The 24964-nt window shown below is 43.3% G+C and overlaps 1 protein-coding gene and 1 pseudogene across 3 annotated transcripts in view; both read right to left on the bottom strand.

Moving 5' to 3' along the window:
- NEK10 (NIMA related kinase 10) overlaps positions 1-24964 on the bottom strand; it is a gene marked incomplete at its 5' end in the record, with an annotated part of 174384 nt that overhangs the window by 85093 nt on the left and 64327 nt on the right. The window lies entirely within an intron of this gene.
- LOC308427978 (prothymosin alpha-like) lies at positions 18425-18778 on the bottom strand (annotated as a pseudogene). Its single transcript has one exon. The product of its transcript is annotated as a prothymosin alpha-like (transcript).

Below are 24964 nucleotides of genomic sequence, written 5' to 3'. Positions count from 1 at the left end.
GGTAAGAGCTGAGTATTTGGAGACTCGGTGCTCGACTGAAATAATTTAGCTAATAATATTTCCATCAGGAAAAGATGGAAAAGGGATTTCACATCCCACTGAATGTATTAATTCTGCATCTATTATAAAGTACATTTAGTTCCCAGGTATTGATTCATGCCTCTATCTTCCCTAACTGCCTTTAAGAAAGAAAATGTGGATGCCAAGAAGTACATGCTGACAGGTGCCTGATATAGTGGTCTCCTGAGAGGCTCTGCCAGAGCCTGAGAAATACAGAGTCGGTTGCTCTCAACCAACTATTGGACTGAGAAAGGGGACGCCAGTGGAGGACTTAAAAAAAGAACTTAAAGGATCTAAAGTGGTTTTCAACCCCACAGGAAGAACAACAATATCAACCAACCAGACCCCCCAGAGCTCCCAAAGTCTAAACCACCAACCAAAGAGAACAGATGGAGGGATCCATGGCTCCAGCAACATATGTAGCATAGGATGGCCTTATCAGGCATCAACAAGAGGAGAGGTCCTTGACCCTGTGAAGGCTCAATACCTCAGGGTAGGGAGTGAAGATGGTAGAGATTGGGTGAGTGAGTGAACACACTCACAGAGGCAGGGGGAAGGGGTATGGGATGGGGGATTCCAGAGGGGAAACCAGAAAATAACATTTGAAATGTAAGTAAAGAAATTATTCAATAAGAAAGAAAGAGAGAAAGAAAGAAAGAAAGAAAGAAAGAAAGAAAGAAACAAAGAAACAAAGAAACAAAGAAACAAAGAAACAAAGAAACAAAGAAACAAAGAAACAAAGAAACAAAGAAAAAGAAAGAGAGGGAGGAAGGAAGGAAGAAAGAAAGAAACAAACAAACAAACAAAGAAACAAAGAAACAAACAAAGAAACAAAGAAACAAAGAAACAAAGAAAGAAACAAAAAAAAGAGGTGGAGCACTGTCCTAACAGTAAGAGTGCTTGCTGGTTTGGCAGATGACTCAAGTTTGGTTTCCAGCACCTAAATTAGGTCATTCACAACTGCTATAAGTCCAACTCCAAAGGATCTAATACTTTCTCTGGCCTCTGTGGGCACCTGCACTCACATAAACATATATCCATACTCATAATTAAAAATAAAATATCTTATTTTAAAGGAAAGTAAACTAACATGACCATAAACCAAGCAGGACACCAACACATTTATTTGAAAAGAATACATCTACAATAAAGCCAAGGATCTGTACTAGGCAGCCATGGAGACCAAGTTTCCCCTGATTATACCACGAGTATATAATCCAACCAAGGTGACATGAGAAATGTTGTCTATTGGCATATATGTTTAATTTGGACTAGAAAGTAGTCTATGGATATCTTGAGGTGACTCCACCAGAGACTTAACACACACAGAGCCTAAAATGTGTGTATCTATGTATACATGTGCACATTTATACTCATATAAATGCCTATGTGGCTTTTGTATTTGCTAGAGACAGATAAACTGTTGCTGAGAAATGGATCAAAGGTGGGGTGTGAGTCAGTGAGAATTAACAAGGAAGCAGTTGGGGACAATGAGAAGGATAAAGTCTGGATGTGTTTTCTGTAAAGAAAGAACTTATTACTTAGTTATCTGGTGAAACTCCTCCTCCTCCTCCTCCTCCTCTCCCTCCTCCTCCTCCTCCTCCTCCTTCTCCTCCCCCTCCCCCTCCCCCTCCTCCTCCTCCTCCTCCTTCTCCTCCCCCTCCTCCTCCTCCTTCTCCTCCCCCTCCTCCTCCTCCTTCTCCTCCTCCTTCTCCTCCTCCTTCTCCTCCTCCTCCCCCTCCCCTCCTCCTCCCCCTCCCCCTCCTCCTCCTCCTCCTCCTCCTTCTCCTCCTCCTCCTCCTTCTCCTCCTCCTTCTCTTCCTCCTCCTCCTCCTTCTCCTCCTCCTCCCCCTCTCCCTCCTCCTCCTCCTCCTCTTCCTCTTCCTCCCCTTTCTCCTCTTCCTCCTCCTCCTCTTTCTCCCTCTCCTCCTCCTTCTCTTCCTCCTCCTCCTCCTCCTCCTCCTCCCCCTCTCCCTCCTCCTCCTCTTCCTCCCTCTCCTCCTCCTTCTCTTCCTCCTCCTTCTCCTTCTCCTCCTCCTCCTTCTCCTCCTCCTCTTCCTCCCCTTTTTCCTCCTCCTCCTCCTCCTCTTCCTCCCTCTCCTCCTCCTTCTCTTCCTCCTCCTCCTCCTTCTCCTCCTCCTCCCCCTCTCCCTCCTCCTCCTCCTCCTCTTCCTCTTCCTCCCCTTTCTCCTCCTCCTCCTCTTCCTCCCTCTCCTCCTCCTTCTCCTCCTCCTCCTCCTCATTCTCCTCCTCCTCCCCCTCCCCCTCCTCCTCCTCCTCCTTCTCCTCCTCCTCTTCCTCCCTCTCCTCTTCCTTCTCCTCCTCCTCCTCCTCCTCTTTCTCCTCCTCCTCCTCCTCCTCTTTCTCCTCCTCCTCCTCTTCCTCCCTCTCCTCCTCCTTCTCCTCCTCCTCCCCCTCCCCCTCCTTCTCCTCCTCCTCCTCCTCCTCCTCCTCTTTCTCCTCCTCCTCCTCTTCCTCCCTCTCCTCCTCCTTCTCCTCCTCCTCCCCTCCCCCTCCTTCTCCTCCTCCTCCTCCTCCTCCTCCTCCTCTTTCTCCTCCTCCTCCTCTTCCTCCCTCTCCTCCTCCTTCTCCTCCTCCTCCTCCTCCGCCCCCTCCTCCTCCTCCTCCTCCTCCTCCTCTTTCTCCTACTCCTCCTCTTTCTCCCTCTCCTCCTCCTTCTCCTCCTCCTCCTCCTTCTCTTTTTTCTCCCCCTCCTCCTCCTCCTCCTCCTCTTCCTCCTTCTCCTCCTCCTCTTCCTCCTCCTCCTCCTCTCCCTTCTCCTCCTCCTTCTTCTCCTCTTTCTCCTTCTCCTCTTCCTCCTTCTCCTTCTCCTCCTCCTCCTCCTTCCCAGGTCTGTCTTGGTTCAATGGACAGCACTGTCCTTAATGTGGAGACAGGAGAAAGAGACATAGAGGTAGAAGTTAGAATAGCTGGAGCATAGCCAGGCTGGCATACCCGATGGTTGGGCACAGTGACAGCTAATACTGCTGTGTGTCAACAGTCTTTACAGCCTTGTCCAGGAGCTATCGCTGTAGTCTAGCATCACACTGCTCTGAGCTCACAGACACCAGCTGCCATCCAACAGATAGACAAGACGTGCTTGCTGGGCATCGCTTAAATACAAACTCCTCATCCGGCAACAAATGATGCCATAGCTTCTTTTCTTGTTGCTGTGATTAAGAAAATAATAACCTTGAGCCAGGTGTGATAATCTCAGAGGCTGGCAGGTCTCTGTGAGTTCAAGGCCATCCTGGTATACAGAGTGAGTTCTAGGACAGCCTGGGATACACAGAGAAAGCCTATCTCAAAAATACAAAAACAAACAAATAAGCAAACAAAAAAACTCCAGTAAAAATGACTTAAGAGAGAAAAGGTTCTCTAGGCCCAGAGTTACAGTCTGTCATGGTAGATAAGCCACAGGGGTGGGGCTCAGAGAGCTGGTCACATTGCATCTATAGTCAAGAAGTATAAAGTAGAGAAACGCATTTTAAACAGTATACGGTCTCCATCAGGGACTTTGTCCTACGTAAAAGTTACTAGTGGTGACAATGACATCAAGCTCTCCTTTCCTGCAAACCTAGTTTGGGATTAGGATGTAACCTCTTTTCAGCTGTTCCATGCAGTTCAACCTTTCTCCTGATCTCTGGCTTTCTTCATGACACCTTCCACCCAACGCCTCCCAGAAGCATGCTCATCCTCCAAACTACTGCCTTTAACCCATGCCAGGGTCCACCTATGACAGAAACATGTCCTCCTCATGCAGGTCTGCAGGGGTGTTCTGCAGCAAACCAACAGCACAGACATGCTTCAGCCTCTCCAGAGAGTCATTCTTTCGGTCAGTCAATGACCATCTGTACTGAGCAAGGACTGTACGGTTGATGCTGAGAGCGAACTTAGCTACACAGAGATATCAAGGCCCACACACAACCCTGGCCTTGGAGAATTCATATTCTAGCTAAGGAGACTAACACAGAAGTTAACAAAAGTATATAAGCTGGGATGGTTATAAGTGTATAAGAGATGGTTCAGAGGTTAAGACTGCTCTTCCAAAGGTCCTGAGTTCAGTTCCCAGCAACCACATGGTGGCTGACAACCATCTGTAATGGGATCTGATGCCCCCTGCTGGTCTTTCTGAAGACAGCTACAGTATATATAATAAATAAATAAATCTTTTTTAAGTATATGAACTTCTATAATAAAATAGACTAACTTAAAATATAAAATTTATGTCATAAACTAGCAGGGAGGCGGTATGAGTAAATTTTTGATCCTAAAAATGTAAAGATATTTTAAACCAGGAGCTGTCTGCATAGCTTAGGCTATCATTGAACTCGAAGGATGCTACTGCCTCAAACTCCCAGATGCTAGGATTTCAGAGTGCACCATTGCACACAGTTGGTACAGTACTAACACATACATTTTATTATTTTTAGACAAATCAGGAAATTATTATTCTATAAGACAGGTAATGGATGCCTTAAACTGAATGGTTACTATGTCTGCTCAGAAAACACTAGATGAATAACTCTAAACTCCACAGTCCCATGAGGCTGAAATGAGCATCCCTTTCTTGGTGAAGAATGTAAGAGATGACGCTGGCTGTTGGCTGTGCTGCTTGCTTGCAGTGATGTCATCCCACTCCCCACCACCTGCTGGTAAACATTCTCCAAGCTGGTCCACAGAGAACTATCCCCAAAAGCCACGTGGCTTGAAGAGGATGAAGAAAATCCCATTCCAGAACTTCCCTGAGGAAGCATCTGAGACTTCCCCTTAAACGTGGTGCATCAGGGGCCAGCTTGTGTGTGTGTGTGTGTGTGTGTGTGTGTGTGTGTGTGTGTGTGTGTGTGTGTGTGTGTGTTATCATGACTGTCTGGATAATGATAAACAACTGACACCTGGCTACATGGTGTAAGAGCTACATGGTCAGGTGTTGTTATAGCAATTTCCCTAAGATTGTAAGATAGAAACAGAACAGGGGAGACAAAGGTAGAAGAGCCTTCTCCTAAACTGACCCATGGTGTCTGTACCTCTGCAGCATCTGGAAAGCAGTCAGGAGGTTCTCTGTTCCGAGGCTATGCAAGTTCAAAGTCAGTCTGAGCTACAGAAAGAGACTGTCTCAGCAACAAATTAAGCTGTTCTGCTTGGTTGACATTCACTATTTCTATCAGCCTGACTAGAAACCAAAGATTAAAGAACAAGCAGTTGTCCAGTATCTCTGACTCTAGCAGTGGTTCTCAACCTGTGGGTCTCTACTCCTTGGGGGGGTTAATATATCAGATATTTACATTATGGTTTTTAAATGTAGTTGAATTAGTTATGACATAGCAATAAAAATAATTCTATGGTTGAGAGTCACTGCAAGATAAGGAACTGTATTAAAGGGCCACAGTACTAGGAAGGTTGAGGACCACTGGTCTAAGGAAGGGCACCTGCCTATAGGACAGGCTTTCATATGTCTAACCTCCCTACAGCACTGTGACCACCACTCAGCATAGGTGAAAGTAATGCCCTGTTCTCTCACTCAGCACACTTACTGGAGATTTCAGAAGAGGAGGTAACAAAGCACTTTACTCCGCTCCATGTTTGCCCTGCGTCCTTCTGTAGTGGAGGCTAAGGGTCTATGTGGCTGAAGAGAACACTAGAGTGATGGTCAAGGCTCTTTGTGGCTGGAGGAAATGTTGCTGTGATGGTCACTGCTCTGTGTGGTTAGATACAATGATACCCAGGGATGGGGCAGCTTCTTGCTCAGTTCCCTTTCATACTTCCAAGAGCTGTAAAATGCAATACTGTTTAAAGTATAAGGCCTGAGATATCTTTACTAGAGTAATTTTTAACCTCTGCCTTTTCTTGAATACTTAAAATGGTAGAATGATGGAGAGATAAAAGCTTGACTAAGGACTGCCAGCTTTGATTTGCTGAGGGGACTTTAGCGATGATCACCTCACTGGATAAAAAATAAAGCAGACAGAAGGGCTTGGTGAGCATTCTGAAAGAAGCGCTGCCCGGGAGAGATATCCATAAACAAGGAGAGAAAGGTTGAGCCAGACAGGATCATTATAAATTCAACACAAAAATTTAAGATGACTGAGGATGACAATGAAAATAATAATCGACCATTACAACGTGATACAGCATTTGGGACAAGAAAACAAAAACCCCTAGCGTAGCAGCCATTTATTACTGTGGGAGGGACAAGTTCAGATTTAGGATGCTTACATAAAACCCCACAGACACAAAGCAGAAATGACTCTACATACTAATTTACTATTTTTAAGTAAACAAGTAGTTTTAATAACATACAATAACAAAAACATAATGCATCCATTACATAATGAATCTATAGCAGATTTGAATAACTATTCAATATGTATAGCTGAATATATACATATTGAACACTGGTCTGAAAACAAAGCACATACTTTTTGATGAATTTATAACACTCTTACATAACAGGCATGACAGACAGTCACTTACTGTTCTGAGCAAAACCCAGCTAAACTTTTCTGTGTGCCCTTAGGAGTCCCTCTTACATTCTATCTAGGTTTGATCATGTGAGTGGCTTTAGGCAGTGATATTGGCAAGTATGATACAAGCATGTGCCTAGAGAATGCTGTATTTTCTGAACTCTTGGTATGCTCTCTCTCAGTTTCTAAATCCAGATCTTTAAAACATGGAGCCAGTGCAGCCAAAAGGAGGTCAAAGGGAAGTCAGTGGAAGAGCCAGTTACAGGGGAGATCTCAGCAGCCTGTACCTCCATCTTACCTCATTAACACAGCACAGTGAGCTGGCTGTTCTCATAAGCCTTTCCCAATGCAGAGTAAATAAATGATAGGTCTCTTATAAATCCAACACATTTTTAGTAAATGCTTTGTAATGAATTTTAGAAAAGACATGAATTAAAGAAAATACCCCTCTTTAATAAATAGATCAAAGAAGAAAATAGAGATAATGGGATTATGAGAAAATATGTGCTGTATATGATTATTCTATAGTGGTTTTTGTTGGTTTAAAGTTGGGTTTGGTATGACTGTGCTCGTTTATGAAGACTAGGGAGTTCCACTGCCCTGCTCTTTAAGGTTTCTAGAGAGTGGCACGCTCCTTGGCTGAGATGCCATGTCAGCAGCTGCGATCCGACCTCCTTTTGCCACTCACCCTCCCATTTCTTCATCTGCCTCATTCTCCATGTTGAAAGCTACCTTTCACTTCACTTCGTCCTCTCAAATCCACCTTCCACTTTAATTCCCCTTCACTGTTGGACAACATATTCACAGATGTGGATGATTGGAACCTGGGTCACTCTTCTGCCATTTAAGACAGCTGACTTTTGTGGAAAGTGGCATGCTGATCCTAAAACTCATGTGAAAACAGTGGAATGTGGAATAGATAAAACTCTTGAAAACTAAAAGCAAAGTTGGAGGGCTTGTGCATACTGCTATTAAATCATACTACAAAACTACAGTCATTGACACTATGGGACATACATAAGTACACCCATAATGACAGATGGGATAAAACTGAGAGTCAAATATACAATCTCAGTAATAAAAAACACACAGACATTTGAGTGGAGAAGACAGTTCACTAGGCACTGGGGAAAACCCAACAAACGCACAGTGAAATCTTCCACCATACCCACTCCCGTCACTGCAGCCAATGTGGTAGGTGGTAACAGCCATTAGTTGCTCTGTCTGCCTGTAATGTTGTGGTGGTTTGAATGAGAAGGACCCACATAGGCTCATGTGTATGAATGCCTGGTTACCAGTTGGTGGCACTGTTTAGGAAGGATTAGGATGTATGACTTTGTTAGAGGAGGTATGTTGCTAGGGGTGGGTTTTAAGCTTTCAAAAGTTGTTACAATTTGGCTCTGTCTGCATCATAGTTGTGCCCTGAAATGTGAACTCTTAGTGACTCCAGTGATGCTCTCCCTACCTTGATGGTCATAAATTCACCTTCAACTGAACTCTTCTATAAGTTGTTGGTCATGGCTGTCTCATCACAGCAACAAAAGAGTAACTGAGATGCCAACGCAGCACAACATGGAGAGAATAGTCGTGTTGACCAGTGGTGCTGAGACTAGATACTCACAGGCAAAAAAAGAGTAAAGTGAACCTGCCTCGTGCCATAAAAAAACGTTAATTCTACACAAGTCACAGACATGATTGAAAGAGGTAAGCCGGTGATACTCAGAGAAGAAAACGGTTCTTCTGATTTTCAATTAGATAATAATCCCTTGGGGTAAATAATCAGAGCATTAGTTAGAGCTCATCATAATTAAAAAAACAGTATGAAGAAAATCTACAAAACAGAAAAACGTTTGTAGCATCATGACATGGGTCTGTGACCCAGAAAAAAAAAAACAAAAGCTGTTGCATCTCAATAATAAAGACATATAGGAAACACTAATGGGGAGACATTCAATGTCACTAGTCACAGGGGAAAGCCAGCTAAAGGTGTCTCATGATATAGAAAGGACTGATGGCAACAGCAGGGCTGAGCAATGGGGCATTGGAGTCCTCACACACTGCTGGTGAGAATCAAATGGTGCAGCCACTTTGGAAGACAATTTGGCAGCTCCTCAAAAGAATAAAACCAGTTACCTGATTGAGGAACTCAAATTCCCACCTACAGTCTCTCGGGCAGGACCCATGACAGCTATGAGGCTTTGCCTGGCAGACTTTGCAGATGGTAGGGAGCTGTGTGGGCAACTGTAGTCCAGAGCTGTTCCTTCCCCCAGTACACCAGCCATGCAAATATTCTCCTCTGCATTGCTGGCTCATCCTCTTCTACTCTGTAGAGATCAGGCCTTTCCCTAGAGGATTTTCTGGGGCAGGCCTCCTAGACACTAGCGACACTTCTGTATTTAGTGATGAGAAGTTGCATGCAGAACAAGGTAAATAAATGGGCAGGAAGTGAGGACCGCAGCTTCTGGAGTGTCTCTGTGATGGAAGGAAAACATACCTAAGAAATATTCAATGTCACTCTTTCCTTTGGGTCCCACTGAAAATCTTCGCACATGTATATAATGTACTCTTGCTATATAGACTCCCCTAGCTTATCCTGACCTGCCCACCATCCTCCCTCCTCCTCCTCGCTCCTCCTTCCTTCTCCCTCATTCCTCCCCCTCCTCCCTAAAAGTGCCCTTTCTTAACTTTCATGTTGCTGTTTCCTTTTTTTTCAAAAAAAATAAATAAATATAATATACTAAAACAGTATGTATTTGAAACCTAGTATATCTAAATGTGTATTTGTCATGCTTATAAAATATTTTACAATATAAGAATTACAAATATTGAGTGGCTAATGATAGATGGTAAATATGTATGTAATTTACAATTTTCTTAGTAAGTTTATGCACTTTTTCAAATTCTTTCCGCCAACATTAACTTTTTTTATAAGGATAATAAACAATAGAGTACATGTGGCTTGCCAAAGGCTATCATTATTAGAAACTTTAGGGTTGGGACTATAAAATACACTTTTATTAAACTGTAATTAGTATATGCTCCAAATTGAGCCAGCATCAAACCTCATTCTGGCACCAAAGAAATCTCCACATGTATTTTGAATAGTTCAGTGCTGAAAATGTTTTTCCCTCAAATAAAAACTAACATTTAAAAGCTAAAACTTATACATTTACAAATTGTAACAGCTAGTCAGGAACTGAACTATATAGATAATTACATCACCACCAGTCATTCCTGACATGTAGCCACCTTCTGAGATCATGACCTCAAGTAATCCAGGACTGCCTGAATCACTCTGTCAAGCTACTACTATAAATTACCCACTAAGAAGCTATGTTTTATATACACACATACAAACACACATGCACGCATGCACACACACACACACACACACGTTATATATATTGAGATATATGGAATTGAGAAGTAGAGATAGATACATAGATATATGGATATAAATGTATATGTATGTATGCATAATTCAACGGTGCTCAGATATTTGGGTTTTTAGATATCTCTTTTAGAAGTATAATTTTAGAAAAAGTTAGCAACACAGGTGAATGGCACCCTGGGGCTCACTTTGAGCTCTCTCCTTCCCTCTTGGCTCCCTCTGTATTAAAAGCAAGTGTTCTCAGACTCCACGTTCAAACTACCCTGAGTGCCTATTCTCTTATATTCAGTTGCCTGTGGGCTGTGACCTTAGCTCCTCTTGTAACCCCAGCTTCCCTTTCTCTGCCTCCCTCCCATCTCTCTCTCAGCCCCTAGTCCCTTGATGTCTCATCTCAATCCATAACCCTTTCTTGAGACATGAATGGATAATCAGTTCATCCCTGTTCATTTAGAGACCCATGGTCTTCGGTCTTTGACATAGATTCTATAACACTGCCCTATGGAATGGATATCTCTCAGAGTGTTGCTGTCTACACTGCTGATATTGACCTCAGCAAAGGTTTTTGCTCCCTGATAGAAACTGTCTTGTCTGCTGCCGCTCTCTCCTCTCTCTCCTGGCTTTCCTTCTTACTTTTCATTTCTTCCTTCAAAGCATGCCATCTCTCTCTCTCTCTCTCTCTCTCTCTCTCTCTCTCTATATATATATATATATATATATATATATATTAAATATCCATTCTCCTCCCCAAAATTCCAGTCTCCATCGTGAGTCACTTTACAGCAAGCTCTATATCTGCTGGTACGTTCTGTGGATGTGGCTCCTAAAGACAAAGTGTTGAAAGATTGGTCTGTGGTGAATTGAATTTGGGAGTCAAGGTTCTTTGGGATAATTGTATCATGTTGGCCTGATCTTATCAATGGATACACTGTAGTTATAGTTTGACTTTGGGGGAAGAGGTGGACATTTGACGTGAGGTTGTCTTTGAAGTGTATAGTTTGTCTTTGGCTACTTTCTTTCTCTTTGCTCCTTGGCCATCATGAGATGATCAGGTCTGATGTCCACCAAAATGTTTTGCCTCACTGCTGACCCTCAAACAGTGAAGCCAAGACCACAGATCAAAACCTCTGTCACCACAAGCCAAATACACAGTTCTTTAAGTTTCCTGGGGATTGCTTCTCAGCAACAGATGCCTGACTAGAACATCCTGTTCCTCTTTTGGACATGTGGCCTCATTTTAAAACACATTCCCAAGTCATAATATTCCAAATTAAAGGGCTTGTTTCTCTTTCTCTGCAAAGTACACCTTTCCAAGTCTCCCAGCTGCTGTGCCTGTCCAATGGAGTTCCAAAGCCATTGTAAATGTGATCTTGTCTTCAGAATGTGATCACATTAACACAATGTCTCACTTGATTGGGTACATTTGATCCTATAAGCACAGTATCATATCAGACAATACAGAGAGACCATGAGACCAGATGCGATGATGTGTGATCACAGGGATGGAGACTCAGCAGCAGCTACAAGGATACTCTTCTTTGTACCTGCCCTGTCCTTTGGTGGATTATTCCATAGAGACTCCCATTCCTAGTACATCTAACTGTCCAGCTTCTCGGAGATGATTCCTCATGCAGTGGTGATGAGACTTCACGGCTTTTGCTATATGGCCTTACCAAGCACTCTGCTCTGGCTGCTTCTTGCTCACATCACCCTTCCTACCAGGTTGATTAATATGATCCAGAATTATCAGGTCAACCAATGTCTGTATGCAAATTTTGACCACTAAAAACAGAGAAAACGATGATTTCTATCACAAAATACCAAAACTACTATGTACAACTATGAAACGTACAGGATTTAGAAATGACAGTGCTCAGAAAATGTTAGTTATGGCTGCTAATTCAAAAGGTGTGTATGAAGGGGCTCATAGCCATGTCTATCTGTTCCCTGCTGTGGTGAGGGTAGAAGAATTGCAGAAAGCACATGCACCAAGCTCCCTGCTCTAATTCCTATTGCCCTGTCTTCAAAACCATCACTGGCCCAAAATAGCTCTACATCTCATCTATACAGAAATAGCACTTATGAGAGGCTGCTAGGGGCTTCCGAAGTCTCTGGGTCATGCTTGGAGGCTGTGCACTGAAGAAGATAACAGCAGTTCTGGTGACACTGTCTGAGAAACACCAAAACTACTCAGTCGAAAGAATAGTGAATACAATACCTAATCTGTCATTTGCTACCCTTCTCCTACTCCATCACAGACTCTGCCCAGCTCTACTCTGTCCCATCTTCTACTTGCACGCCCAAGTCCTGCTGAGGTTAAGCTACAAAGAGACCCTTATGATGATTTCAGGAGTGATATTCATAAGATATAACTCTTCCTTCAGATATTGGAATCTTATTAGATCAGAACAATCAAAAATATGGCATATAGTTATTATAGAACAGACTAGAGAAGAATATCCTATCTAATATTTCTTACAAAATGTGCTCTATAGGTCTCCACACTGCTCAGGGTCTATAGGTCTCCACACTGCTCGGGGTCTATAGGTCTCCACACTGCTCAGGGTCTATAGGTCTCCACACTGCTCAGGGTCTATAGGTCTCCACACTGCTCAGGGTCTATAGGTCTCCACACTGCTCGGGGTCTATAGGTCTCCACACTGCTCAGGGTCTATAGGTCTCCACACTGCTCGGGGTCTATAGGTCTCCACACTGCTCGGGGTCTATAGGTCTCCACACTGCTCAGGGTCTATAGGTCTCCACACTGCTCGGGGTCTATAGGTCTCCACGCTGTTTAGGGTCTATAGGTCTCCACACTGCTCAGGGTCTATAGGTCTCCACGCTGCTCAGGGTCTATAGGTCTCCACACTGCTCAGGGTCTATAGGTCTCCACACTGCTCGGGGTCTATAGGTCTCCACACTGCTCAGGGTCTATAGGTCTCCACACTGCTCAGGGTCTATAGGTCTCCACACTGCTCAGGGTCTATAGGTCTCCACACTGCTCGGGGTCTATAGGTCTCCACACTGCTCAGGGTCTATAGGTCTCCACACTGCTCGGGGTCTATAGGTCTCCACACTGCTCGGGGTCTATAGGTCTCCACACTGCTCAGGGTCTATAGGTCTCCACACTGCTCGGGGTCTATAGGTCTCCACGCTGTTTAGGGTCTATAGGTCTCCACACTGCTCAGGGTCTATAGGTCTCCACGCTGCTCAGGGTCTATAGGTCTCCACACTGCTCAGGGTCTATAGGTCTCCACACTGCTCGGGGTCTATAGGTCTCCACACTGCTCAGGGTCTATAGGTCTCCACACTGCTCAGGGTCTATAGGTCTCCACACTGCTCAGGGTCTATAGGTCTCCACACTGCTCAGGGTCTATAGGTCTCCACACTGCTCGGGGTCTATAGGTCTCCACACTGCTCGGGGTCTATAGGTCTCCACACTGCTCGGGGTCTATAGGTCTCCACACTGCTCGGGGTCTATAGGTCTCCACACTGCTCGGGGTCTATAGGTCTCCACACTGCTCGGGGTCTATAGGTCTCCACACTGCTCGGGGTCTATAGGTCTCCACACTGCTCGGGGTCTATAGGTCTCCACACTGCTCGGGGTCTATAGGTCTCCACACTGCTCGGGGTCTATAGGTCTCCACACTGCTCAGGGTCTATAGGTCTCCACACTGCTCAGGGTCTATAGGTCTCCACACTGCTCAGGGTCTATAGGTCTCCGCACTGCTCGGGGTCTATAGGTCTCCACACTGCTCAGGGTCTATAGGTCTCCACACTGCTCAGGGTCTATAGGTCTCCACACTGCTCAGGGTCTATAGGTCTCCACACTGCTCGGGGTCTATAGGTCTCCACACTGCTCAGGGTCTATAGGTCTCCACACTGCTCAGGGTCTATAGGTCTCCACACTGCTCAGGGTCTATAGGTCTCCGCACTGCTCGGGGTCTGGCTGAGCGGAAGCTGTTACTAAGTGACCCACACGGCTGCTGCTGGAGTCTATGGGGCACGCAGGGCAGAAAAAACTAAGCATTTTTAATTGCAGGGTCATGCTGGTGTCATTCACAGCCAGCTCTGGAGAGTAATCAAACCTCTCAGTGAGAAAAGGGGGATTCTATGTGTTTCATTGTTAATCATTGGCTGTTACCCAGAAATCTCTAAGAATAGCACTACCCAGCCAGTTAGTACCTGAAATATTAAGATTATAGTTTTTACTGTTGGTGGATAAGAAAATGGAAATGAAATTAATAGAAGAAAATAAACCAGTCTAACACCTATATCCGTAGAAGTTGTTCCAGCAATTAATCTTATCAGATACAGTCCTACTAACATATAATTCCACCATATGGAGCCCAGGAAACAAACAATTCCCTGATCTCCTGCAGGCCCTTCCACTACCTGTGAGGTCCACCAGGCTGGCCTTGTCATGTAGCCAAGGGATACTTGGTAAACATTCATTTCACTGGAGAATCCTGTGTGTTATTCAACAGTCATGACTTTAATATAAATGCACCATGGAAACATTTTGTTCCCATGAATAGAGCTTAAACAGAAAATGCCAGTCTCATTATAACTGCATGCAAGCTAATGAGGAAGAGAGGCCACACCCTGTGCCATAAGTACCATTTTGCAAGTTTTCCTGCAAAGTCTGGAAGAGGGGACAGAATGACTGACAGAGTGATCCAAAACTACTCAGTGAAAAGGCTTGAGAGTCCAGACAGATTTAGTTTACACCATCAAGCAAGATGTCAAGTGACTACTATTCTTTGTCCTGTGGCATTGAGATGGGTTCTCTCACTGAACTGGAAGCTCTTGGGCTTTCAGTTAAAACAGATGACCAGGAAACTCTTGGCATCTACCTGTCTCCAGCCACAGTGCCAAGGGTCACAAGGGTGTGAGCATGTGTAATCTCATCTGTTTTTTTTTTTTTATGTGTACAAAGTCATGTTCATAGACCATCTCCCTAGCCATCGTGTTTATGCTCTTGAGCTCATATTGTAATTATCAGCACAGTAGCAGTACAAGACTGGACTTCCTGTTAAAGTAGGAATAAGGGAACATGAGCTCCTCCCCATCAACCTATACAGAGAGATATACAGAGGAAAGTAATACTTGCATTGTCTTAGTCAGGGTTTCTAAGCCTACATAAAACATCATGACCAAGAAGCAAGTTGGGGAGGAAAGGGTTTATTCAGCTTACACTTCCACATTGCTGTTTATCACCAGAGGAAGTCAGGACTGGAACTCAAGCAGGTCAGGAAGCAGGAGCTGATGTAGAGGCCATGGAGGGATGTTACCGGCTTGCTCTCTTATAGAACCCAGGACAACCAGCCGAGGGATGGCACCATCCACAATGGGCTGGGCCCTTCCCCTTGATCACTAGTTGAGAAAATGCCTTACAGCTGGATCTCATGGAGGCATTTCCTCAACTCAGGCTCCTTTCTCTGTGATAACTCCAGCTTGTGTCAAGTTGGCATAAAATCAGCCAGTACACTCATGAAGCCTCACATCTCTGAATAGCTATAGACAGGTAATGGTTTCTTAGACAGAGGCCTGCCCTGTCTGCTGCTTGAGAGGCCTGGAGTGCTCATGCACACAAGACTGGCCCCTCAATGACTGGCAGTTTCTCCCTTAGGGAAGGGATTTCTGGATAAAAGATGCACTGGAGTTCTTCAGCAAGCATGGGAACAGAGAAGAGCCCACCAAGAATGCTCTGTACGCTGCTTCCTGTTCTGATGCCCACCACCAGAAGCAACAGCTCTGGTAAGCACTTGCTTCAGGAGATGCTTGCAGAGCAAACTGACGAGTGATAAGAGACAAATGATGAAGGACAAGGATGCCCGGTGTGTGTGACCAGGTTCTGGTCAGGACAGAGGAACTGGAAGCAAGAGGACAAGAAATCTAGAGTGCTACATATCTCTCTTCTCACTCCACGTCCTGTTCGCCTGCATGGCATCAAATCCTCCTGCTCATAGCAGATCCTGGGCTAGTCACAAAGAGCAGCAGCATCACTAGCCCTAGCCCACCCACACAGTTAAGGAGGAAAGACACAGAGTAATGAGGCTTATCAGGCATTTAACCCATGGGTATAGATGGGGAGGGCAAGGCAAGCATTGTTCTAAAGAAGGCCTGTTGTCTTCAGAATAAGTGATACTGCTTGACTCCATCCGTCACTAACAATTCATTATGTAAGACTACAGTGATCTCCTCCACTCCTCCTCTCATACATGCACACGGATATATGCATCATTTCAGAGAATAAAACTGGAGCTCAGGAAAACTCAGCTTGCCAATCATCTCACATAAAGAAACGGGATTCAGCCTGCATCTACGCCATGACCTCCTGGCTGGGAAGAGAGTGCTGTGTGGTGAGCCCCAACTGCTTAGCTCATGGCTACAGCTCCAGGGCTCTTCACATTCACAGACTCTGCTATTAGAATTAGAACTGAATGCAGAGGAGACAAGTGGGGGCGGGGTCTAAACACACTGAGAGTCTGGTGCTTTATTCAAGAGCAGATAAAGTCTTCTGAGAGCAGACACTCCCCCAAACTCCAATCCCAGCCCCCCAGCCCTGTCACTATAGTGAAATCAGCCAAATTTATAAATATACCTTAAATATAACTCACTGTAGTACTTATTGATCTCTGAGAAGTGGCCTTAGGTAAAATGTTGGGTTTTCTACTTTAGGTATTGTTTCTAGGATATCATGGACAGCCTGAAATACCAAGATTAAGACTTACTAGCTTAAAAAACTCATTAGATTTCCAATTATTAGTAAGGAGTCCTAACATTAACTATGGAAGCTACTAGACACATTGGCATAAAGAGATGTACCATTGAATAGGCTAGTTCCTGTAGTTCATCCTTCTGAGTAAGACAAGGTGAAAAGTTCCCAGCATTCTGGATGAAGAGGCATGAAGCTGCCAAAGCTTGCAGCCGACCTAGTGTACATAAGAAGTTCCTGACCTCTCAGATGCTAAGATCCTCTCACTGGAAATCAGAATTTAGGAATGGCAGCTGGAGAGATGGCTCAGCGGTTAAGAGCACTGACTGCTCTTCCAGAGGTCCTGAGTTCAATTCCCAGCAACCACATGGTGGCTCACAACCATCTGTGATGGGTTCTGATGCCCTCTTCTGGTGAGTCTGAAGACAGCTACAGTGTACTCATATCAATAAAATAAATAAGTTTTTAAAATTAAAAAGAAAAAAACAAATTAGGGAATGGAAAGAAGGCTCCACAGTTAAGAGCCATGGCTGTTCTTCTAAAAGACCTGTGTTCAATGCCCAGCATTCACACATGGCTCAAAATGATCTAATTTTGTTCCTGAGAATCCAATGCCCTCCTCTGGTCTCCGTGACTACTGTATGCACTTGGTGCACAACACATATGTGCTGGCAAACTACACATAATATGCATAAAATTTAAAAATTTTAAATTGTGGGAATATGATTCTTTAAAAAGAAACCAAAATAATTGGAGTAACTAAAAGTAGATAAGCTAGACATGGCCACATAACGTGGCTCAACTCTTCCTTCGTCTCTTCCTCTAAGTGGCAGTTTATGTATCATTCTGCATTCACGTGATTTGACTGAGCCACTCTTTTTCTTTTCAAAATAAAACTCTGGTTTACTGTTGGACACTATTTCACACATACATCAAACAGGCCAAAATATTACACAGCAACTTTGTAGACTAAATAAATAAATAAATAAATAAATAAATAAATAAATAAATAAATAAATGGAAAAAACCTTTTTATCTTTGGCCTTTTTTTTCAAAGATTTATTTATTGGTTTATTACATGTGAGTCCACCGTAGCTGTCTTCAGACACACCAGAAGAGGGCATCAGATCCCATTACAGATGGTTGTGAGCCACCACGTGGTTGCTGGGAATTGAACTCAGGACCTTTGGAGGAGCAGTCAGTGCTCTTAACCACTGAGAAATCTCTCCAGCCCATCTTTGGCCTTTTTAATCATCTCATACAAACCAACTACTTATAGAACAGCTAGGTACGTACACAAAATAAAATTACTAGAATGCTCAGAATAAGATTGGTTTTTGTTGTTGTTATTGTTTTTTATTAACAAGGTTGTTTTCTGTTTTTATGTTTTTTGGTTTTTTTTTTTTTCTCCTTTGAGAGTATAATGAACATGGTCACACCACAAGTAAAGTCTGAAGTAGGACAGAAAACGCTCTGAAGGATGGTTCTGTCACCCGTTATCATTAAAAATGGCTGACCCTTAACAATATGTACAAAAATATAAAATAGAAATAAAAATACAGACAAATTTTCCCTTTAAAGTATTTTTTAGAAAAAAAGCAGGGCCTGGGGAGTTCTGGTTTTTTTTTTTTTTTTACTCCCATGTTGCTAATTCACGTTGTGGTTTTGGTGGGGTGGTGGAGAACACATGTCATCTGTGGGTGGCACTGCCCGCTGTGGGAGGGGGGTCTGCTTCTCTACCCGAAGGTGACCACGTTTCAGTTCTGAGACGGGAGGTGGAGGGTGAGTGGGTCACGGTGCTAAGGTCAGCTTTTCCTCTGCTGTCTGGTCATCCTCATCAGTCTCTGCTTCTCGGTGCCAACATCCTCATCCTCGTTATCCTCAGCTACCTGCTTGTCCGTAGGAGCCTCAGCTTCCTCATCTTCATCCCCATCCTCTTCCTCACCGTCACCTTCTTCCTCCTCTTCCTCTTCCTCCCCACCTTCTTCTCTTCCTCATCTACCTCTTTGTCAGCCTCCTGCTCCCCATTCTCCTCATTTTGAGCACTCCCATTGACATCTCTTCCATTCTCTGCCTCCTCCACAACTTCCTTCTTCGAGTCCTCAGGGTGATCTCAAAGCCGGTGTCCACGGCCGAGTGTGACATGGTGGGGCACACCGGTGGTCGGATGCTTTGAGTAAGGGACTAGTTGAGTTCAAGGACCCTTACGAGAAAGCTGCCGGAGTCCACCTTGGAGGGGGCGGCAAAGATGGCTGCAGTGAGCACAGAGCACAATCGAGGCACAAAATTCTGATTTCTGACACAACAATGATTCTGAGCCAGCAAGCTCTTTTTTTTAATTAGATACTCTCTGTGTTTACATTTGAAATGTTATCCCCTTTGCCACCATGCTCCCATTCCCCTTCCCCTCGATTTGTCTTCACAAAGGTGCACTAGCTCCCAATTACTCTCTCCACCTCAGTGCATTGGCATTCCCCTACATTGGGAAAATGCTTTCTTCCTGGACCAAAGGCCTCTTTTCACATTGATGCCAGACACTGCTATTCTCTGCTACATATGCAACTGGAGCCATGGGACTCTCAATGTGTGCTTGATGGTTGGTGTTCTAGTCTGTGGAAGTTGTAGAGGGTTTGGTTGGTCAACAATGTTGTTCTTCCCATGAGGCTGCAACCTACTTCAGCTCCTTCATCCCCCTGCCCCCCAGCATTCTCACTGGGGTCCCTGTGCTCAGTCTGATGGTTAGCTGCAAAGCCTGCTCATCTGCATGACTCTGGCAGAGCCCCTGAGGAGGCATCTCTATTTGGTTCCTAACAATGAGCACCTCCCAGCATCAGCTACAGTGCTTGGGCCTGTTGGCTGCACATGGGGTGGATTAAAGCAGCCTATTCAATCCCTGTGCTTCTGCTTGATCCTGTACCTCCTCCCATGAGTGTTTTCTTCTCCCTTCTGAGCAGGACTGAGGCTTCCACATTTTGGCCTTTCTTCTTTTTGAGCTTCATAAGTTCTATGGATTGTTTCTTGGGTATTCAGAGCTTTCTGGGGATAGATTCCAATTATCAGTGACTGCATATCATATGTGTTCTCTTGTGACTGGGTTATCTTACTTAGGATGATATTTTCTAGTTCCATCCATTTGCCTAAGAGTTTCATGAAGTCATTGTTTTTAATAGCTGAGCAGTACTCCATTGTGTAAATGTACCACACTTTCTGTATCCATTCCTCTGTTGAAGGACATCTGGGCTCTTTCCACCTTCTGGCTATTATAAATAAGGCTGCTAAGAACATGGTGGAGCATGTATCCTTGTTATATGTTGAAGCATCTTTTGGGTATATGCCTAGGAGTGGTATAGCTGGGTCTTCAGAAAGTACTATGTCCAATTTTCTGAAAAACTGCCAGACTGATTTCTAGAGTTGTTGTACCAAGTTACAACCCCACTAACAATGGAAGAGTATTCCTCTTTCTCCACTTCCTCCCCAGCATCTGTCTGTCATCTGAGATTTTGATTTTAACCATCCTGACTGGTGTGAGGTGGAATCTCAGGGTTGTTTGAATTTGCATTTTCCTGATGACTGGGGATGTTGAACATTCCTTTTGGTGCTTCTTGGCCATTCAGTGTTCCTCAGTTGAGAATTCTTTGTTTAGCTCTGGGTCCCATTTTTTTAATAGGATTCTTTAATTCTCTGGAGTCTACCTTCTTGAGTTCTTTGTATTGTATATTAGCTCTCTGTCAGATGTGGGATTAGAAAAGATCCTTTCCCAGTCTGTTGGCTGCCCTTTTGTTTTCTTGACAGTGTCCTTAGCCTTACAGAAACTTTGCAATTTTATATGGTACCATTTGTCAATTCTTGATCTTAGAGCAAAACCCATTGGTATTCTGTTCAGGAAATTTTCCCCTGTGCTTATGTGTTCTAAGCTTTCCCCCACTTTCTCTTCTATTAGTCTTAGTGGACCCGGTTTTATGTGGAGGTCTTTGATCCACTTGGACTTGAGCTTTGTACAAGGAGATTAAAAAGGGATTAACTTGCATTCTTCTGCATTCTGACTGCCAGTTGAACCAGCACCACTTGTTGAAGAGGTTGACCTTTTTTCATTGAATGTTTTTAGCTCCTTTTTCAAAGATCAAGTGACCATAGATATGAGGGTTCATTTGTGGGTCTTCAATTCTGTTCCATTGGTCTATCAGCCTAACTCTGAACCAATACCATGTGGTTTTTATCACAATTGCTTTGTAATATAACTTGAGGTCAGGGATGGTGATTCTTGCAGAAGTTTTCTTGTTGCTGAGAATAGAATTTGCTATCCTAGGTTTTTTGTTATTCCAGATGAATATGCAAATTGGTCTTTCCAACTCTATGAAGAATTGAGTTGTAATTTTAATGAAGATTGCATTGAATCTGTAGATTACTTTCAGTAAGATGGCCATTTATACAATATTGATCCTTCTAATCCATGAGCATGGAAAATCTTTCCAAATTCTGAGATCTTCCGTTTCCTTCTTCAGAGACTTAAAGTTCTTGTTGTACAGATCTTTTACTTGTCAGCAACTCTTAATGGAAGGTTTCCAGACACCGGACATGAATGTTCCCTTTCATTTTACAACAGTACAAAGAGATGGGACTGTTGTTATTATACCCATACAGTAAACAAAGAAATTGAGGCCAGCATTCTGAGGTTCAATTTGTAGCCAAGTAGTCTAGTTCTAGTCTGAGCTTCTATTGGAAGTCCATGTATTTAAGAAGCAGCCCACCATGTCCAAATGGCTCTCCAAGCTTGGTGCAAAATGGAAGACTCTCTTTCTTGGTGGGGCTTCCCTTAACTCTTCTGACCTTTTCTGGGGTATAAGCACAGGTGCCTGACCTTACCTGGACAATGACCCTGCACAGAGCTTCCTCCAAGTGCATCATGAACCACCATATAAATCCTGCTCAGCCCTTCCAACTGCATGACAATTAGGTACAATGTTATGACCAATCATCCCTCAAACAGTCCTTTCTACCCATAACTCCAAAAGCCCTTACACACCCTCCCCCTGAAACACTAAAGTAGTCATCTCATGGAAGCTGTCTCCCATCAAACTCTAATTGTCCAAATTCTACTCACTGCTTCTGCCCCCTCTGTTCCTGAGGGCCAGTGCCAAGGCCCTCAGAAGAAAGGGAGACCCACAAGCATCTTTCGGCTGGCCGCTCACTGGCATCAGTACTGTTTCCTTATTTTGCAGGCAATTTCCCTTGAAACTATGTGCCAACTACAGAAGAATGTTACAATAATTCCAAATCTTCCTGTGCATTATTCTTGGTGTACTCAGTCCCATTATTTACTGTCCCGGTAATTGTGGGAAACTACAAAAATAAAATAAATTAATCAAAAATTAAATATCATAGACCTTTTCTCAAGGTGCCAAGAGCCTTGGACTAACAGTGCTCACTTTGGGCTTCATGGAGCCCAAGTAAGGCAAGCCTCAAGAAGCCACATAATTAGCACAGTAATTTCTCATCTAGTGTCATAAGAAATGATTTGCTCTCACTTTACCTAGTTCACTTCACTTTGAAATATTTATAAGATTCTGTAGGTCCCACACTAGGGTTTGGGGACACATGGGGGAGGGCTTATAACCAAGCAGCTGAAATGGGCTCCTCATGTATGGGAAGATCATATCCCACAGCCTCTTGTAAGTTGAAAAGGTTTTAAGTAAAAGATGCATGCCACACCTCACCTATACACATTAAAGATACAGGGTACTGTGTAAGGTGTTTGCCTTGACTGTGTAGCTACCCAGAAACTGAGGCAACCTTAGGCCTCATCCAACACCTCAAAGGTATCTTACAGCATATCAGTAGCCCAGTAAAGGAAAAATTCAAAGTGCAGTTCCCACTGGATGTGTGCCACTTCTGTCTTGTTGATAAGTTAAAAGGCCACACACTGGGGACAACCTGTATAATACAAGGTGTCTCAGAGACAGGATGTAGGGACAGGTTCTACAGTGACACCAGTGATTAGAGGAAAACTGTGGACAGAAGTGGCAACTGAGCCGAGACCACAATAAAGACAGAAAGCCAATCCAGAAATGATCTGAATGGGAGGAACATCAGAGATGTGCACTTCAAAGATCTGAAGAAACAGAGGAGGGTTGGGAGGAGAATGCCAAAGGAAAATGTCTCCCAATAAAAAAGCACATGGTTATAAGCATCATTCCTGATTATAAGACCACCTCTCCCTGATTTATAGTTAAGTACTGTTTGCTAGGAGAGAGGGGCTCACAAAGTCTCACTCTCCCTGACAATTGACAGGCATGTCGCAGTTGCGAAGGGAGGGAGACACATATGTAGCTACTGGTGTGTGGTCTGTGCTCTTATAAGCAACCCTCAGCTCATTAATCACAAAACAAGGACAGGAAAGCAGAAAAGCAATGAACTGGGAAGAAGAGAGTCCACAGATGGAAGGACAAGAAAGAGTTGAAGGGATAATATGACCAAGATACATAATATATATAACAATGTCTGAATGAAATCCATTACTGTGCTAATTAGCATATGCCAATAAAAACTAAGAGATAAACACTTAAAAACTACAAAGATAAAATCAACATATAAAAATCAGTAACTTTTCTATATACCAATAATAAACTTTCCAGGTAGCAAATTAGAAAAAAAATTCACAGTAGCTTCAAAATAATAATAAATAATATCAAGGAATAAACCTGATAAATAATAAAAGACCTGTATAATGAATACTTTAAAACATTGTCCAGGGGCTGAAGAGATGATTCAGCAGCTAAGAGTATTTGTCACTCTTTCAGAGGACCTAGATTTGGTTCCCAGCACCCACCTGGTGGAGCACAACATCTTTTCTGGTCTCTACAGTTACCAAACACACATGCTACATATTTGTAACTTGCAGTCAGACACTTGTACATGATAAAAAGAAACAACACTGTGGAAAGAATAATTTGGGAAACCGTTCAGTTGCTTGCAAGTCCAGCTTTATAGTTGAATTATTCACCATATATTCACAATAGCTAAAATATGGAATAAGCCTACATGTTTGTCAACAAATAAATTGGTAAAGAAAATACACTGGTGTGTGTGTGTGTGTGTGTGTGTGTGTGTGTGTGTGTGTGTGTGTGTGTGAATTATATTCTACCATAAAGAATGAAATTGTGACATTATTATCAAGAAAAACAATGGATCTGGAGAACACTATAAGTCAGCCTTTCAAAAAGGACTAAGCACATCTTTTCTGTCATATGCATATTCTAGGTTTGAATGAATGAGTGAGTGAATGGATGAATGAATGAATGAATGAATGAATGAATGGCATAAACGTAGAAGGGGGACTAGAAGATGAGGAGACAGAGTCTAATGAGAGAGGACGAGTGACAAGAGGGGGATTGATAGGGTAAAAAGACAAGTGTTTTCTCTCATATACAAAATAGAAATTCAGCTCTATATTCATAAGTATTTACATGCACATACATGACATGAGGACAAAAGGGACATAGGTTAGGAAATGAAGGAAACTAGCAAGAAATGGATGAGGAGGGTATTTGGGGCAAGTCTGAGCAAAGTAAGATGATGCATATAACACATATGCATATACATATATACATACTAATACACATACACACACATACATATACATATGTGTATATACATATATGCGTTGTTATAATGCCATCTAGCGTTTTTACACTAACTAAAAACTTAGGACTAGTGCATTAGCACTCCAAATTTAGTTTATACTCTTGGCAATAAAAATGTAATATCAAATAAGGACTAGCTGAAATTTAACTCTATCTCATTGTTATGCACTTTTGGGAGTGAAATCTGCTGAGACTGAATAGTTAATGCTTTATGACCAAATTATCCCAGGATTGAGTTCTGAGTAGGCCAGCGTTGCACTTAAGAATGTAAGCATGAAGATCAGCCCAGTGTCTAAGAAATGCTGGGAAGATCAGCAGTATCTGTTCATTCTCACAAGTGAGTTTCCAAAGCAAAACAGAGCAGTTCTAGTAAGATAAATAGAAGCCCACCCTCCGCAAACATTTCTCTGAATGCCTCATGAAAGGACTTGGCAAAGCAGCATTATTGTTTCCAGACAACATTGCAACATTCTTAAGATTACTTTTCTCTCTCTTCCTAGGATTCCAATTATAGAAGTTGGCTAGATCAGGGAGGACGGTAGGCTTTGTAGTTGTTTGGATGTTAAGTGAAAGTTCAAAAAACTTCTCTGGGAATATGTAATCTTACTGTCACACGTTCCCACAGATAGGGGTTGTGTGACAAGCCACAGCAGTCTTGTTTTGTGAAAACAGCAGTCCAAAGGGACCTTCA

This window comes from Micromys minutus, assembly GCF_963924665.1.
Source record: "Micromys minutus genome assembly, chromosome: 12".
Classification (NCBI taxonomy): Eukaryota; Metazoa; Chordata; class Mammalia; order Rodentia; family Muridae; genus Micromys; species Micromys minutus.
Note: the sequence above shows the minus strand (reverse complement) of the source record. Positions and strands in the feature narration are given on the sequence as shown.